General features: G+C 39.7%; 1 protein-coding gene and 1 long non-coding RNA gene across 2 annotated transcripts in view; both read right to left on the bottom strand.

Annotated features, from left to right (window-relative positions):
- DNAI1 (dynein axonemal intermediate chain 1) overlaps positions 1-13,718 on the bottom strand; it is a 135,999-nt gene that overhangs the window by 90,734 nt on the left and 31,547 nt on the right. The gene's annotated exons all lie outside the window — the stretch shown is intronic.
- Positions 8,946-13,707, bottom strand: LOC137464989 (uncharacterized). The gene is made up of 3 exons (XR_010994517.1): positions 12,754-13,707; positions 9,759-10,044; positions 8,946-9,568 (listed from the first exon to the last, which is right to left on the bottom strand). It is a non-coding gene; the product is annotated as an uncharacterized lncRNA (long non-coding RNA).

Genomic DNA, 13,718 nt, shown 5'->3' with positions numbered 1-13,718 from the left:
AATTAGAGGCCCACTTCAGCCTGGTTTTATATAATTCTTAAAATTCACATTTATTGTATGAAACCAACACTGCAATAGCCGAAGGCTAAAATCAAACCAACATGATAATAAAATTTCTTTTCAACAAACAAGGAAAAATTTTATCTGGTAATGTAGGAGGCAGACACTATCAAATACCTTTCCAATGAACAGAAATTACATACAACTTCATAGCCAGGCACTCTAGTGAACCTAGGCATGAAATCAGAATATAGTCTGGCAGTATTTTATAGACGTTGCGTGAATGACCTCTCCTACTCAACACAGAAAATACCAGTAAGAATTCATATTACCCTCATCATCCTCACTGGCAGAAAGCTTTCACTGCCCAGTTATCTCAGACATGTGGTTTTCAGAATTCCTGACCTGCAGCTGTTTGCTGAAACTTCTTTCCACTGTTGAACTTTTTTCCACTTCATCTGGAAGCCACATTCTGCCCTTTTTCTTAACTAATCCTGCAGTTATGTAAATATGTGTGTTAAGTAAAAGTCAAAATGCATGATTAATAATGCAAATACCACCCAGTGCATCTTGGAGAAAAGCTGATGATTCAAGAAATCATAGAATTTAAACTGGCAAAACAATAGCTTTTTAAAATATGAATCAGCTGCTGCTCAACACAGAACATGGTCCCAGCTGATTGTCATTAGTAAATTAATTGAGATTTCATTTTGGTGGCACCCACCTTGGAAGTCTAGTTGAATGAATTTACACACTGCACCACAAGTCAAGAAAAAGAATTACAATCTTAATATTCAGGCTGGGGCTTCATGCTGTCAGCTGTAATACCATATGCAAGAAATGATAAGAATTTGTTTTGAAGAAGAAAAGGAAATTGCAATTTTCAGAGCATGCTGTGAAGCCTGGAAGGATTGGAGGCTGTCAGAGATCCTGCAGTGCAAGGGGCATTTGGGAAGAAGCTAAACTCTGATGCCTTTAAAATATGGAAGATCCCACTGGGGCTTGGGGTTTGGGTGGAAATCCCAAAAACTCTTCTGCAAATCTGAAATGTATTTCAAACTTGCCTTTGCAAAACTTAATTAACTTTTCTCAGTGGGAATACAATTTTGGAAAATTATATTAAAAGCCATAAATAATTCAGCCACAAGAACAATTTAATCTCTTTACAGACAAACTGAGGCGCCTTAAAGGAAGAAACTGAAAGGCAAGGAGCAACAAACTAGCAAAGGTGGACCAGACCTATGACGTACTGGGGATTTCCTTTTGTACTCTAGGGATCAAAGTGGAGCTGTGAGCTGGTCACTCAAGATACATGAAATACAAAAGTTGCAATTCATCAGATTTGCAAAGACTCAAACCCACTGGGATTCTACTAAGGTCACAGAACTCCATTTTTTTGGGAATCACTGCCTCTACCTTCATGAAGTGACACTGCTTAGAGGGTCATGCAAGGAGAGACACAAAAGTTGCAACAGGGCTGCCAATTTCCTGAAATCTGGAGTGGTGCAATAGCAGGAAGTTTTCTTTTCAAGTCTCAGCTTTATTATTTAAACAAAGTTCTGCTTCTGCTTTGTTTCAGACCAAAGCACTGCGAGACCTCATGGCAATAAAGGAAGGCTTTAAAACAGAGTCCACTCTGAAATTATAGAGGGCAAATTAAAAGAAATAAAGTCTTTCAATTAATCACTAATCTCATAATGCCTTGTCATCTCTGAATGATCAGACCTGGCAATACCATGACACACTCAGGGAAAAATTTCCTAGCTAATGAACAAAATTTACCTACTCCCTCAGAGACAAACTCCCAATGCTTTTAAGTATTAGCTTTTCCACTTGTAGTTCTTCCTGTTTTCTCACTTTCATATGTCAAATAACTCTACTGAAGACACCATAAATCCTTATGTTATTTGCAAAACAATCTTAAATATATTATTTTTATCATAGACATGAAAATAAGCATTCCATCAATCCCTTTGTCTTTAATTTCATTCCCAGCAACTGTTTTAAGGGCATCTACAAAAAAGAACAACTAATAGTTAATATGCTTGGTTAGTTACTACATAAAAATATAGAGATATTTTGCCTATAGTGATTTGTACCAAAACCTATTTACATACACAGTCTTGCTTTTAAGGGTGGCTAATGTGTGCAGTTTAGCAAGGGGCAGATCAAGGTATATAGAGAAGATGGAGAGGGGATATTTTGCATGCTTTATTATATGCATTCTTATTGATTATTTTCTGCACTATAACATGGGACCAGAGTGTTACTGACAAAGTCTTGCCAAAGTCAAGGTAGACAATATCCACTGCTCTTCCCTCATCTATTCAGGTAGCTGTTTCATCACAGAAGGCAATCAGGTTGATCAAGCATTACTTATCCTTTGTGAATCCATGCTGACTACTCATGACCACCTTCTTGTCTTCCATGTGGTAAGAGGCGGCCTCCAAAACAAGGAGTTCCACCATCTTTCCAGGGACTGAGGTGAGGCTGACTGGCTGGTAGTTCCTTGGGTCCTCCTCCTTGCCCCTTCTGAAAACTGGGGTGACATTTACTTTCTTCCAATCCCCAGGCACCTTTCATGATTGCCACGACCTGTGAAAGATGATTGTGAGCAGCCTCGCTACGGTGTCGGTCAGCTCCCTCAGTGCTTGTTGATGCATTGCATCATGGCCCAGGGACTTGTGCATGTCAAAGTCACCAAAGTGTTCTCTAACATGATCAAAGGAAAGTCTTGCTTCCAACATTCCTTTACACCGATATTTTGGGTCAGAGTTTCCTGAGGGCTGTTCTAGTCAATTAAGACCAATGCAGGAAGGTGTTTAGTAACTGCCTTGCCTGAATTCTCTCTTACCAACTTCCCCCCTCCATTAAGTAACAGGTCCACATTGTCCTTTGTTTTCCTTTTGTTAGTGATGTATTTGAAGAAGACCTTCTTGTTGTTCTTGACATCCTTGGCTAAAATTAATTCCAGATTGGCCTTGGCCCTCCTTGTCTCATTTTCACTTGTTCTGTTAACGTTTCTATATTCAGTCCAAGTGGCCCATCCCCACTTCCATCTCCTGTGTGTTTCCTGCTTATGCCTGATTAATGACAGGAGCTCTTTAATGATCCACATAGGGCCTCTCATCTGCTTTGCCTGATTTCTTGCTCATCAGGACGCATTGTTCTTAAGCCTGAGAAGAAGTGATCTTTGAATATCAACCAAATCTCTTAGACTCATCTTCCCTGCAGGACCCGTTTCCATATGATTCTTCCAAGAAGACTACTGAAATCCCCCTCCTACTCCCAGGAAATCACTTGCCAAATTGCAGCCACCACACAGGGATTCATCGCTGAAGTACATCCTTAGCTTGAAAGACTCTGAATGCAACTGAACACTGCAGATCACCCAGTCGTATCTAAGCCTGCAAGAGTAACCTCAAAAAATCATAACAGAATTCTGTACAAATTATTTATATGATTGAGTTTTTCAACAGCAATGCTTCACTACAGAGGCTGCACTCCTGTAGTCATGACAAATGAACAACAGTTCTATCTTCTTAACAAGGATTTAAAAACTTCTGAGCTTTAATAGCTGATTAACCACAGGAAAGTATGCATTCACTGATAAATAAACCTTACAGAGCCAACAGCGTTTCTTATCTGTGTGACTGATTTCACAAGCATGGTTACATCTGACAAACAGAGGAAATAGAAAAACCTCTCAAGGTCACTGGATCCAGAGCCTTTTCTTGGGAGGCAACCAGAACAAATCCATAGCATACCAAACTCTCCCTCAAACTAATGCATGTGTCTGCACAAGACCTAAATAGATCTTATACCTCCTGGCATTCATCAGCCCTGATTCACTTACAGAGCACTATGGAGGCCAAACCAATCAATTAATTACACTTTCCCTTACATGGACTCTCTGGAATTCCTCTGAAGAAAATGACACACAAATCTAAATCTGAACTATGGCAAGGTAAAAAAACAATTTTTAATTATTTTTTTTTGTGAATCTACCCAAGTTATCAAACCTCATCCTCAAAGTTCTAATGCAAAGAGTAAAATGAAGGCTGGATCTTTGGTTTTACTACTGTTACCTCTCAGATACAAGTCAAAGCACTTAGATTAAGAAATCTTCTTTGTACCCCATATCAAGGTTTCAACTATGAAATATAAAGCAAACAGAAGGAAATCAAGCCCTTTAAAATACAAACTGAAATGGAAAAACAGTTAAGTATCTGGCAGGAGTAAATACATTACAGTTAAGTAACACTGGCTTGTGTTTTATGGAGATTTTACTTTGCTATTTATTGACCTAAGCATTGGACTATCAGGGAAACAGGTCATGTGTCAGGGTTGGTTGCAGGTAAGAGATAGGGAGCTGATACCCAAGCACAATAACATAGCCAGCAGTATAGGGGTGCTGTGGGAAGCCAGGGCTCAACCCACTGCTCTTGAGAAGATATGATGGTGAAGATGGTCAGACCACTATAGCGTCAGGGCCTGATAAATTTTTTGCTCCTTAGACTAGAGTGTGAGAAGTAGGGTTGATTCCAGAACTTTTGCTACAGAAAAGTCAAGCTGTGGTGAAAATGTAACCTTAGTATTTGGAGGGAACACAAAATAAAAGCGTATAGTGTTTATGTGATAGAAAACAGGCATAAGAACAACTGCGTGTGGGGAAACTAATCTTCAAAATAAAGCAAACACTGATCCTTTTAAGAGAGAGTGTTTAGAACTGTTTTGCCTGTCCTCAATATTTGTAGACCATCTTCTCCTAGTGAGTCAAGGGGTGTCTCAATATGGATGGTTAGAAAATCTTTTGGCACATTTTCATCACAAGACCATCCCCTTGACACTGATGACAAAAAGAGCTAACCTGTCTATCCTTGAATTGCTGTGCAAATGCTAAGAAAAGAATTCCCACAATAACTTAAATGGAGCCATTTCCAGAGACAAAGCTAAGAAAGGAAAGGTGTCAGACTAGTTTTATTGAACAGGAAAGACTCTACTGTACAAAAATGTTTCATCTCCTGTGGATAAAAATGGATAAATCAAACTAACTGGTCTACACAGAGAGGTAAGTGGGTGGAATTTAATGGCCTGCAATGCACCAGAGACACAACAGGATGGCTCAGCAGCTCCTTTGATCCCCAGGCTCTAGAAAATCTGTTACCACATCTTTTTTCCCAAACACGCCAACAGAGCTCTTTACTATCTCATGCATAACAAAATGCTACAGCAAAAGTTAATATTGTGAGTTGATTGAAAATTATATGTATTGAAAGGTTATGGCTCAGAAAAACCACACACCAGCTCACAGAATTTACATTACAAATCAGTAATTAAGTCTCCAAATTAAATTAATCTTTTTTATGATACACTTAATGTATTACGATTATTAGGTTATACTTACTAACAGAATTGATAGTTTAATAGGTCTTTTCTTTCCCTGAATATGTGTTAAGAGATATTTGGTATTTGGAAAACAGATTCTAAAGTGTTATTTTCATTTTAATTACAGTTAATTGACCACAATTGGTTATCTCAATAAATTGGATGTATGATGGCCTGAATTTCTAACACTGATTCCACTAGGGAGGTTTTTCAAAGACTGTCAGACCATGGGGGAGGATATAGATGTTTTGCAAATGAACTTTGAAGCCTCAAACGGGAGACAGTGCAGAAAGAAGCCCATAAAAAGGTTAGAAGAGTGAATAAATCAGACTCCTGAAAAATAGAAGATACCAAGGATAGAAGATTTCACTACTTTAAATCTTTAAAGAAGAAATCATGTCTTCAAAAGACCAAAACTTCAGAGAACAAATATCAAATCTTTAAAATTTCCACATTTTACATTTTCCAGAAGACAGTAATTTACCACATGCCAAAATTAATTGTTCTCAATTGCTCATCTGCTATTAAGAGCCACACATTGTCTGGCCTGATTCATGTAGCTCCGGCTTTTCTTTGATCTTGTTACATCATTTGTCTGCCAGATTGAAGATCCCTTTGTTACATGACCTGCTTTCCCAATACAGGGAGTTAAAAGACCACAATCCAATGACTTAATAAGCTTTTCTTTGACAAGCTGAACAAACCCAATTCCTTAAATTTGTTTCCCAGGTCAGTCGCCCTGCTCTTAGATCATTCTTTCTTTTTTGAACCCTTCCCAATTTGTTACCCTTCTCCTCGGCATGTCACCAGTGATGAGCATGCCTTTCCAGGGTAGTAATTTCAGCATTAAATTAAAAATTGCACTTAAAATTTCTCTCAGCTCCTCAATTCCTTTGCAACTCTTCCTCTCTATAGATCCAAGGAACTCTTATGAAGTTCAGCATTGGGGTTTTTACACAATTTTTTTAAAAAATCATTGCTCCTGAAAATAGGGTTTCCTTCTGTATTTGTACACAGCTTGATTTTTTTTGAACACCACGACATAGAGTGATACTTTGTATTCTGCTACAAATGGGATCTAAATTGCTCTTTGAATGGTTGTTCCACTTCTTGACACCTCACAGATATTTGTCTCATCAAAACTTTTTGTCAGCAGTGATTTCATGGATAAAATAGTAGATTAGCATTAGACCTAGTTACTAATGGTTTTTGATATGCTTGCCTAAGAGGCATCTGATTGCTACATTTTATTTCCTATTTTATTCCCCAGCAGCCTCTTTTAATTAATACAATGTATTAGTGGAAATTTTCTTTCAGCTTTTAAAAGTCACATAGTACAAACAGCACTCTTAAATTAGTACGTAGCAAGCCCAAGTCCTCCAGTGTGTTCCTTTTTGATTGTGGGCATACTCAGTGCCCATACAAATGTTCTACAGCAATTCACAAATAAAACTTATAAATTCTCTTTTAATTCTTCTCTCTCCTTATTCTACTGATGCTTTTTTTTTCTGTATTGTAATATTCCCCTTACAGTAGCAACTTAAATATAATCAGTTAAAAGCACTGGTGACTATACAATCACTATGCTTTATTTCTGTGATTGTATTATTTTATTCCTCAGCATAATTTCACTACTGATATTTAGATATCAATAGTTCTTGTACTGACTACCATTAATAACTGGCATCACAAGCATTTCCAAAAGGGGGCGGTCTTTCAATTTACAGTACAAACATCCAAAATATCGATAAAAATAAATTCATGATTAAAAGGAAACACTCAGACTCGATGGTGGTGCAATGCAGTTCTCAGTCCTGTAACCAAAAACAGAGAGTGAGCCTCATGGATCTTTTACCATTGAAAGATGCATTTGCCAATTTTCACGCTGGAAACATGACTGAATGAACATGACATTTTTCCAAAGCTGGAATCTGTTACAGCACACAAATGTATGCCAAACAGCAAACTGAATCCAGCCTGTAACATGAACTTCTCTTTGAGTGAGGTGTATGAGCCACATGAATCTCTATCAGCCTTTTGTAGCATTTGACTCAGAAAACTTCAATAGATTCACTGTGGGGTATAAAAAGTCTGACAGTCAGTGCTGTACCTGGTCCAGCACACAGGCCATTATGTGACTGCGGACATGCCAGCCCCTCCTTTCCAGGAATTGCATATACACAGAGCCTCGTACTAGACAAGGAATTTCATCCAAGCAATATAAAATGTTTTTTCTCTGTCTGGCAAAGTCTTAAGTCTCTATTCCCAATATAAAACAAACTCGTGTAGCTTAGAGAAAAATTAGTAGGAATTTCTGCACCCAGGAGTCTTCTCTGCCTGTTCTGGGAACATAATTTAAATACATAAACATATTGAAAGAGACTTTCTGAGAGCTGCTTCAAAGATATGAATTTTTTAGGTAGTATTGAATCCACTTGATGCTTTTAGTTGAAGCTCTTTGGTCATTCATCAGAAAATACCCAATTTAAATGCAGCTTGTTATGTAAATCCATTCCTGACCATGTTCCACATCCTGCATCATAACCTTTAAATCTACCACTGCAGAGAAGAAAACACAAGCAAACATCTGGCACATTTTGTAACACTGAGCCTTCTTAAGCCCACAGTCTATACTGTTAAATCAAAGTTTTCAGGCTTTCTAATGTTCTGCTTCTCAAACATACATTTCTGTCCTTGTCACAAGGCTTGCCTGTCATCTACAGGGCTATGTAGACAATGACAACAATGTCATTGTCAACAATGACAGGAATTATAGGGCATGCAGTCATCACTAGGTGGACTAAGTTTTGGCCTCAAACCATGTTTTAAATTAAGTATTATCTTGCATGGAGATACACTAATAACTTTCTGAAATTATTTTCAGTTCTATTTTTTTATTATTCTCTATTGTATCAAAGAGTTGGACTCCCTAAATATCCATTCTGGACAAAATGTCCAGCTCGCAGATAGATAATTACAGTGGGTGAACACTGACTGATGCATAGGACACAAAGGGTTATAGTAAATGGGATTACATCAGGCTGACAGCTGGTCACTGATGGGGTTCTGCAGGGCTCCATCTTGGGCCCAGTGCTCTTCAATGTCTTCATAAACAACTTGGACATAGGTCTCAAAGGACTGTTAAGCAAGTTTGTCCATGGTACTAAATTGGAAGGAGCTGATGTTTCCCTCAAAAGCAGAGAGGCTGTCTGAGAGACCTTGACATATTAGAGAGATGTGCAATCAGCAATTGTATGAAGTTTAACAGAGACAAGTGAGGATTCTGCTTCTGGAATGGGGCAACCTTTGCTGTACAAACAGACTGGGGAATGAGATGTGGAAAGCAATGCCAGGGAAAGGGACCATGGGGGTCCTGATTGATGAGAAGCTGGACATGAGTCAGCAGTGCCCTGGCAGCCAGAAGGGACATCCCTGTCCTGGGGACATCAGGCTAGCTGGGCAAGGGAGCAGATTGTCCTGCTCTGCTCTGCACCGGGGTGCAGTTTTGGGGCAACAATATAAAGCTACTAGAGAGAATCCAAAGGAGGGCAGCAAGGATGATGAAGGGCCTTGAGGGGAAGCTGTATGAGGAGTGGCTGAGATCACTTGGCCTGTTCAGCCTGGAGGAGACTGAGGGGAGACCTCATCAGACTTACAACTTCCTCATGAGGAGGAGAGGGGGGACAGGCACTGATCTCTGCTCTGTGATCAGTGACAGGACCCGAGAGAATGGCCTGAAGTTGTGTCAGGGAGGTTTAGGTTGGATATCAGCAAAAGGTTCTTCACCCAGAGGGTGGCTGGGCACTGGAACAGTCTCCCCAAGGAATGGGTCACAGCATAAAGCCTGACAGAGTTCAAGAAGCATTTGGAAAACACTCACAAGCACATGGTGGTGTTCTTGGGGATGATCCTGTGTAGAGATAGGAGTTGGGCTTCCATGATCCTTGTGGGTCCCTTCCATTTCAGGACATTTTATGATTCCATGGTTCTCAATTGTTATTTCCATAATTTGACTGAGATCTCATAGAAAACTTGAAGGATTTATCTACATTTCAGGAACAGCTAACAAGTACTTAACATGAATTAATGATCACAGACCTTATCTGTATGCAGTGGGCTTCTTTCAATGTAGGACTCCAATCCTGCTGAATTATCTCACCTATTATCTGGATCCCTAGACCTAAGGAGAGGGTAAATGTCCTGTCAAAACTACCATCGCTCTTGTCAGGATAACTGATTGAAAAACTGTACTAGCAAAAGTATGAATGCAATCATTCCGCATCCAGTTAAGTGTATAATAAGATTTGATTTTAACTTACATGGCATTGAATCAGCAGAGCACACACTAACTGGATTAAAAAATATTTCACTGCCAGAGCCCAAATCTTTGTTGTTTAGAGCATTAGCATGTGCAACCCTTTGGGAAAACACTCTCAGAGATAAAGGAGTGAATAAGAGCTGGGAGACATTTAGATCCTTTTTTCTTGGGTGCAAGAGATCTCAGTTTTGATATTCAAGAAGTTGGGTAGGGAAGCCAAGTCTTAGCCATCATCATTACAATAATCTCTTCAGCCCTTGTCTCCTCAACGTTTAGCACCTTCCATCCCATTTTACACTGCCTGATGATCACCCCTGGAGGCCAAGGAAGACATGGACCTGTTGGAGTCAGTTCAGAGAAGATCACAGGCATGATCAGAGGGCTGGAGCACCCCCACTATGAAAACAGGCTGAGAGAGTAGGGGTTGTTCAACCTGGAGAAGAGAAGGCTCTGGGAAGACCTCACTGTGGCCTTCCAGTACTTAAAGCAGGCTTATAAAAGAGATGGAGAGTGACTTTTAACATAGGCAGATAGTGACAGAACAAGGGATAACCTTCTTAAACTGAGAGTTTAGATTTGATATTAGGAAAAAATTCTTTACTGTGAAGATGGTGAGACACTGGAACAGGTTGCCCAGGGAAGCTGTGGATGTCTCATCCCTGGAAGTGTTCAAAGACTGGTTTGAAATCCTAAGCAACATGATCTAGTGAGTAGCATTCCTGCCAGTGGAATGGGGATTTGAATTGAACAATCTTTAATGTTCCTTCCAACCCAAACCACACTATGATTCTATGATTTTATGATGTTTTACTTGTGTCTCTCAAATTCATATTTGGCTGAAAAATATTTTGCTAGAAAACAAAATATTTGGTCTAGAACAAGTCTCTGGGGCTTGAAATACACTGTGTACAAACCTAAGTGGTGTAACAAGCAGCTCATCTTTGTTTTTATTAAATCTTTTGAGTGAGTAGTGTATTGGGAATTCATCACTATTTCTTCAACTGTTTGTTTTCTAGATAGATGGAAATGAGGCGTCTTGAAGAAAAAGAAGAGGCAAATATCATATCTCCATGCATATTTCCTCTCAGTCCCTGCAGGATGACTTTTTCCCTCTGTGAGTGAGCTAGTTTTACTTTTCATTTTCTTGATTCTAATCTCTAATTAAAGTGCCTGATTCTGAAAATGCCTATGAAGTAGAGAGGCAAATATGAAGAGGCAGTACCTTGCTGTAAAAGCCACTTGGTTCATTTTCTCCTCTTGCTGTTCCTTCTGAAGTACCCTAAGCATGTCCTATTTGGGAATACCCTTATTGCAGTGACCAACCAGCCATCAGCCTCACTCAATGCATGGCAGTAAGTAAAAGATTATCCATGGTCATTGGGCAGTTCATTTGAGAAATGGGAAAATACAAGACTGCCCAGTAAGTATGTCCAATCTCCTTGTATTTACCTGTCTCTATGTTTTAGGAGAGTATAACCAGAGCTGTTTCATATTCTGTGTTCCACAATTACTCTTCAGCTTCAGGGAGCCTCAGGACATCTACTAAGAGCCAGCTCATCTCCACGAAAGCTCTGGTCTGGATTTGACACTGATTTAGTTTGATCACAAAGTTGCAGCAACTCTTACTTTGGATGTTGTCACACCAGCGTAGGGACCTTGTGCTGACTTTACACTGGAAAGCTGGAACAGTATATGTATCTTTATGTGCTTTGCTTCTGCCTACATAAAGCCCTATTTCAGACTGTGAAGAACTGAGTAGATATCTTTGCCAAATACCTCAGATTGCCAGTGCTTTGTGTGTGAGTCTGTACTCTTCAAACATCCTTGAGTGGAAAGTTACATCCATGAAATCCAAAGAAACTGTGGGATAAAATACATTGGCCATAGAGACAATGCTTTTCCCTACTCAGCTCATGTTCTGACAGTTGGAGCTGCACATAAAAAGCCATCTCTGAAGCCTGTCAGAGGCACAATTGCTTTTGGAACATGAACTGAGGTGATGGCAAAGACCTGAGCTTGTATTCGTAGTGTTCCCATCAGCAAGGCAGAACACAAGCCCAACACCCACTAGAGGCTCTGAACCCTGCACCGCAAGCTGTCAGTGTAGCCAGAAACCCAGCAATCTCATTTATGCAAAAATAAAAACAGAAAGACAGCTCCTCCTCATGGGAATAAAAATGAGTTCCAGCCAGGCAGCATAAACACGGAAATGCAAATTACGATGACAATATTTCCTTGTTCAGAAGAGTCTCATGCCAAAGAGACACCGTTAGCATTAGAAACCCCATCCAAATAAATCACTGGAAAAGACTGCAGAAATAGGGTACAAAAGCAATGGAGAGGCTAGGTCCCTCTCTGTAAAGAAAGCACCCACCACTCCTGGTGTCAACCCACAGTAAACAAGGGATCTTTTGTTTCAAAAAGTACACTTTAGGTAGCAGGACAAATGTTTTACTTGTATTTTGGCAGTGCTCCCAAATGCCTGCTGCACAGAAGACTGGTGATGTAATTATGGTCACAGCAGATCCAAAGATATCCCAGCCTGTGACTCTAAGATCCTTTCCTCTGGGCTGGATTTATCTCACTTCACTTTAGTCGTCTAAGAGACAAGCAGCCAGGCTATGTGCTCTGCCTCGGCTCACTTAATGAGGAGGGATCATCCCTTCCAGAGAGCCACTCAGCACATCCCTTGAAATCAGGATGGATGGCTTCTGGATGTGCTGATTTCTCTCTGCTGACTAAAGGCCAAGTTGAGAGCAGAGAACAAGTTCTCAGCTGTTAGTTGCTGTCAGAAGGTAGAGACAAGCCCTCTGTCCTCTGCAAAATAACATTTCTGTCTCTCTTGTCAGTTATGTGGCAAATCACTGAATTAAGAGTCTCCCTCCCCTTGCATCTCTGTATTGCCTTTGGCACAATGGACCCTGGTAGAACTAACTTACACTTTTACACAACCCAGAAAGCATACTGGTTTTGCCTAGTGTACAAAGTGTATGAAATTAAAACAATTACATGAATAGGTAATGGAATAGGTTAAGCAGGGAGATTACCGTCCATAAGCTTGTATCTCTCCTCTGCCTCCTGGCTGGCAGGGCAGTGGGAAGGCACAGCTAAATTCCTGCACTCTCTCAGCACGGGGATTTGAGAACAATAAGATTTTGCTGTGCTGTACAAGGCCAGGACATCCTGAGCACTTCGCACCATGCTTTCTTTTCCAGAAGCTGATTCTAATCTGCTTTTCAGAATAGCTGCTGCTCACTGAATTAAAAAGAGTGTAGGGCCAATTCAGGCTTTTTGGCAAACTAACAAGAACATTTCCAGACTCAGATGGAGTGAAAGTCAAAAGAAAAATGTAAATTTAAAAGGAAAATGAAATTTTGCAATATTGCAAGCAGAGCACAGTCCTTACCAGTATAAATGAAGACAACCCATCTGGTTCCATTGTCAGAGCACAGAAAAATACATAAGAATGAAGACATATTTGGGATGATACCAAAGGTTCCTGTAGCCAGTCTATCCAAGTAGCTTACACCAACATGTAGCAATTGTTTAAAGAGAAAGGTCAGCAAATACAGGTCTGTCCCCTTGTATGTACTCAAGCTCCCAGCAACTCACAGCTATCAACTTATTGAATCAGATGGTTTATCCCTCCAACAGCAAACTGGTCCTCCATTAATCTATCTAAACTCTTTTGAAATCATGTCTATTTCTGCTTTCCAGACCACAAAGGAAGAAATCATAGTTCAGCAATTCCATTATGAATCACATTATCCTGTTTTAAATTTAGTTTAGTCCTACAATAATTGCTGTCTATGCCTATGTATTTCTGAATGTTCATGACATGGAATGGAAAGGCCTAATCCCTGTATTGAGTCAAATCTCAATTTATTGCTATGAAATTAGGTGAGTCCTTGCTATGAGATGCAATCCATGCCTCAGAGGATTGTCTGAATTGATCTCAGAGCACTTGTTAAATATTTTAAATCTCTCAATGATTCTTTTGCATTTAATACTT

Source organism: Anomalospiza imberbis, chromosome Z, assembly GCF_031753505.1.
Source record: "Anomalospiza imberbis isolate Cuckoo-Finch-1a 21T00152 chromosome Z, ASM3175350v1, whole genome shotgun sequence".
Classification (NCBI taxonomy): Eukaryota; Metazoa; Chordata; class Aves; order Passeriformes; family Viduidae; genus Anomalospiza; species Anomalospiza imberbis.
The sequence above is the reverse complement of the archived record's forward strand: the minus strand, read 5'-3'. Positions and strand labels throughout refer to the sequence as shown.